General features: G+C 38.1%; 1 non-coding gene across 1 annotated transcript; it reads right to left on the reverse strand.

Annotated features, from left to right (window-relative positions):
• Nucleotides 1-4,106: 4,106 nt before the first annotated feature.
• On the reverse strand, nt 4,107-4,213 carry LOC140869864 (small nucleolar RNA R71). The gene has a single exon (XR_012146855.1). It is a non-coding gene; the product is annotated as a small nucleolar RNA R71 (small nucleolar RNA).
• Between the last annotated feature and the right edge of the window lie 989 nt (nt 4,214-5,202).

The raw sequence follows: 5,202 nt of genomic DNA on the forward strand, positions 1-5,202 counted from the left end.
ATCTTCAAGATGTATTGCATAGTTATCGAATCTCGAACGACTCTCGATATACCAATGGTTGTTGATTCGATCGGGATATATGGATGAAGGGACCGTACTGTACGCTAACCAAAATCTATTGGTTCTTGCAGGCACTATCAGTGATACCTAGGGAATCATGGGGCGATGTTGCTAGGCGCTCTTACCATGATTCGATGGGCAAGTCGGAAATTGTTGTTCCGAGTCACAAGGAGTTGTGAGCCCACGGCTAGCTGTATCCCTGAACCATTGAGGGTCACACAGAGTAATGAATTTTTAATCCCCGTTGAGATAGTTAAATTTAAAGAGTTAAATTTAATGAACAAAGAAGTTGGACTTCTTAATTAAGAGTAGAGGAGTAAGATTTCCTAAAATGACATAGGGATGGGCATTTTTGGAAATCACTGAATTCGGATTCAGAAAAATTTATCTTGACTTTAAAAGGTGCAGAAATGGTTTCTGTACACATTGGTGAAATCGGTTTATCAATCGGAGTCATGATGAATTTTATATTTATTTCTGAACATGCGGGCTTTGCTTGTCGGGCTTGAACTTATGACTAATGGGCCCTAAGCTGTTAGTGGCCTACATTATAAATAAGTTATTGCAGTACAAAAATTATACACAACAGGTCACAATTTTCGAAAAAACCCTAATTTTCTCTCAGTAGTGGCCGCCCCCCTTCTCCCCTCTGCTCGGTAAAATCCAGTCTGTGAATTTTGAATTACAGTCTGGTTTAACAGATCAAATTCGTTAATTCTCTTCGTAGAAATTTCTGATAGATTTTCTAGTGCAATCTATCAGAGGGATTAAATATCCGTTCGTGGACCTGATTGAAGAACAGTTCGTCCATCAGTTCCAGGGATATACAACAAGAGCAGAGCAATCTGTTGGTATCCAAAATCTCGATTCGAGATTGAAGGTAAAAATTTTATAATCGTTATTTAATTTTTACACACACAATTTAATCGTAAGGTTGATACCCATTATGGAATCGTTCCATATAAAATTTTTAAACTTCCGCTGCACCGGGTATCAATCCTAATTGATCTGATTGCCGCGTTCTCCAACAGATGAGCACATTGAGATCCGATTGTACTCATTCATATCTAAGGAACAATGAATAATATTCATGGCTTTAGCATTTTGAGAAATTAATCGCATGTCCTCCTTGGAAAAGTCGTCCATTCCCTTGGGAATTTTGACACCCTCAACCTCTTTAGTAGGTATGTAGGGACCTTTCACAGTAACTTTCCAAAGATCATAATCTACGGATTGGATATATAGGGACATTCGGTTTTTCCAATATCCGTAGTTTATGACATTGAAAAGAGGAGGACGATTTGTTGATTGCCCTTGAGCATAGTCGCTCGCTAGATTTGCCATAGAGCCTTTTTTGAAAATATTTTGTAAAAAGGTGGCTCTAATACCACTTGTTAGAACCTAATGGGGGGGGGGGGGGGGGGGGTTTTGGTTCTATTGGCAACTTTAGCAATTTAAAGCGATTATGCAAGTACGCAAGCGGAAGACTTAAGCAATCAAATAATAAGTGCGGTAAATAAATGCGTAATGTAAATAAAGCAGTAAAAGGGATAAGAGATGTTTATGGAAGTTCGACGATAAATCGTCTACGTCTCCCCTTCTTGGTTAAGTCAATTAACCAAGGACACTAGCACTTCGAACGTCTTGGCCTTGATGGCTCCAAGGATAGCCTTACAACTTGACACGATCACCGCGCCGATACAACTCAACACTCTTGGCCTTAAGGGCTCCAAGGATAGCCTCAACACTCGTAAAATACACTTGGCTTCACACACAAGTGTTTACAAAACCGAGCAACCAACTCACAAACAAACAACCCTCGATTTTACAACCCCGTATACAACTCGATATGTGAATATATTTTGAACACTCAAAAGGGGCTACAAATTGCTCAACAAATGGCTTGAATAATGCTTGAGAGGATTGAGAGACTTGAAGATGTTGGGATATGTTGAATGGCCTCGGAATGCCTCCTTTTATAGCTGAAAATTTGGCATCGATCGGAACTTCCGATCCCTGCATCGGAGCTTCCGAAATTTGAATTTTGAGACACGCGGGTGTACTGGGTCGGAACGTCCGATCCACTTCGGAGCTTCCGATCGGCGCAATAAATGTGGTGTCGGGCAAAAGTCTTCCGGACAAGATTATCAGGCGGCCGTTCCAGATTGGAACGTCCGATCACGTTCGGTGCTTCCGATCTGCTTCACTTCGTTGCCTCCGATCTGCTTCCGAACAATATAATATTCCTTAGAAAATGATCGGACCTTCCGATCATAGATCGGAGCTTCCGAACCTGTTCTTCGTAGCTTCCGTTCTTCATTCCGAACAATATAAAACTCCCTGAAATAGATCGGAGCTTCCGAACCCTGATCGGAGCTTCCGATCTACCCTTAGCTTCCGAAGATGCTTCTGATCATGATCGAAGGTTCCGATCTCCAATCGGATCTTTCGATCCCGTAGCAGTATACTTCTTCGAATTTTGTTTCTGATCTTGAGTATGAATTTAGTCTTAATTCATCTTGAAAATTTTAACTCTGTAATAAGTTCAATGTAAATATTAGTAACATTTTAACCTAGTTTTGTTAATCATCAAAACATAGAGAAATAAGACTTGTTAATGCATTAAAAATATTAATCTCATAATTCGAGATTTATATGCGTTTAAGGCGTAACAATTATTAACTAAGTTTTGTTTATCGAAGGGCATATTTTATTGGTTTTAATGCTTTCAAAGATTAGCTACCTTTGAATGATTTTATTTACTACAATTGAGATCAAGAGATGAAATTATAATATGATATAATGATTTATGTCGTGGATTTAGATTGAGATCGAGAGATAAGATCAAATACATGTGTGATAGCTATAGATTATTTTAATCAATGGTTAGTGGTTTTCATGAATCTTGAATGCGGTATTGTTTGTTGAACAAGTGAACGAGAATTACTTGTTACAATTCAATATTAGATTTGATATAGCTCGAGAGTGTATATTAAATAAATTAGGAGAACCCGTCACCTTAGGAATAGATGGAATTTCAATTATGAATAATATGAGAATTTTAGGGGCTTGCAACGGTGAACCGAAATCTTGATAATTTTCTTCTATTGAATTTTTCCTTGCTAGCTTTAATTAGTTTTTGTTGGAATTTGAGTTTTTATATTGTTTTTATTTTATTTTAGTTTATTAAATTATTCATCCATTTTTCGTAGGTTAAATATAGTTTAAATAATTTTATTTGGTATTTGTTAGTTAGTCCTGGTGAAACGATAACCCTTATTTTGCTATCTATACTAAAACTTGACAGCCGTATACTTGCGGATTAATTCGTGCTGTTATATTAAATTGGTGCATTGATATTTATACTATTTTTGAGTTTAAAGAAAAGCACGGTCAAGCTTTTGGCGCCGTTGCCGGGGACTAATTCTTTGCAATATCATAAGAGATTATTTGACTGTAGTTTAGCCATTATTATTTTTTTCAGTTCTGATTATTGCTTTAATTCTTGCGCAAGCTTATATTTTTCTTATTTATTCTTGCAGGAATTTGTTTTATAGTGGATGCGAAGGAGTAAAGTGCAAGAACTTGTGCCTTTTGATCCAGAAATTGAAAGAACTTTTCATAGGAGGTGAAGAGAAACTCGAGAATCAATGGCAGAAGATACTGAGGAGCCAGCTGCTAGACAGATGATGGACTACGTCCAGCCCACGGTTCTTGGCAATATGTCTAGCATTACAAAGCCAAGAGTTCAATCTAATACTTTCGAGATCAAGCCAGCAATCATCCTGATGATTCAGACATCAGTGCAATTCGGAGGCTCTGCAACTGATGATCCTAATCCTCATATTGCGAATTTTTTGGAGCTTTGTTACACTTTTAAGCAAAATGGCGTTACTGACGACGCTATCAGATTAAGTTTATTCACATTTTCTTTACGTGATAAAGCTAAATCTTGGTTAAATTCTTTGCCTACAGGGTCAATAACTATTTGGGAAATGATGACAAAAGCTTTTCTATCCAAATATTTCCCACCCTCTAAGACTGCAAAAATGAGGAATGATATCACCAACTTTGTGCAGCATGATACTGAGACTTTATACGAGGCATGGGAGCGTTTCAAGGAGTTGTTGAGGAGATGCCCACACCATGGACTGCCTGTCTAGATTCAGGTACAAACATTTTATAATGGTTTATTTTCTGCTAATCGTTCCACAATCGATGCAGCTTCAGGAGGTACTATCATGAGAAAAACACCGGAAGAGGCATATGAACTACTGGAAGATATAGCATCACACACCTACCAGTGGAAGTCAGATAGGAATATTCCAAAGAGACCAGCTGGAGTTCATCAAATTGATGAGTTCACGGCAATTTCTGCACAGTTGGAAGCTCTGAACAAGAAAATAGATAGTATGAGTGAGACAGCAATGCAGGTTCAGACGATCACATGCAATCTATGTGGGGGGAATCATCATAGCACTGAGTGTCAAGTTGGGAATCCATTTCAGCTAGCTGAAAATGCAAATTATGTTGGAAATAGGCCACCGAACAACCCTTACTCGAATACCTACAATCCAAGATGGAAGAATCACCCAAACTTCTCATGGTCTAACCAAAATCAGAATCTGAATCAGCAGAATGTCATGAGACCGCCACCTGGATTTTCACAGCAAGACAAGAAGCCGAGTTTGGAGGATTTTGTTTGAAAACGCGGCGATCAGATCAATTAGGATTGATACCCGGTGCAGCGGAATTTTAAAAATTTTTTGTATGGAACGATTCCATAATAGGTATCAACCTTTCGATTAAATTGTGTGTGTAAAAATTAAATAACAATTATAAAATTTTTACCTCAATCTCGAATCGAGATTTTGGACACCAACAGATTGCTCTGCTCTTGTTGTATATCCCTGGAACTGATGGACGAACTGTTCTTCAATCAGGTCCACGAACGGATATTTAATCCCTCTGATAGATTGCACTAGAAAATCTATCAGAAGTTTCTACGAAGAGATTAACGAATTTGATCCGTTAAACTAGACTGCAAATTCAAAATTCACAGGCTGGATTTTACCGAGTAGAGAGGGAAGGGGGCGGCCACTATTGATAGAAAATACTTAGGTTTTCGAAAATTGTGACCTG

This window comes from Henckelia pumila, chromosome 4 (assembly GCF_033568475.1).
Source record: "Henckelia pumila isolate YLH828 chromosome 4, ASM3356847v2, whole genome shotgun sequence".
Taxonomy (NCBI): domain Eukaryota; kingdom Viridiplantae; phylum Streptophyta; class Magnoliopsida; order Lamiales; family Gesneriaceae; genus Henckelia; species Henckelia pumila.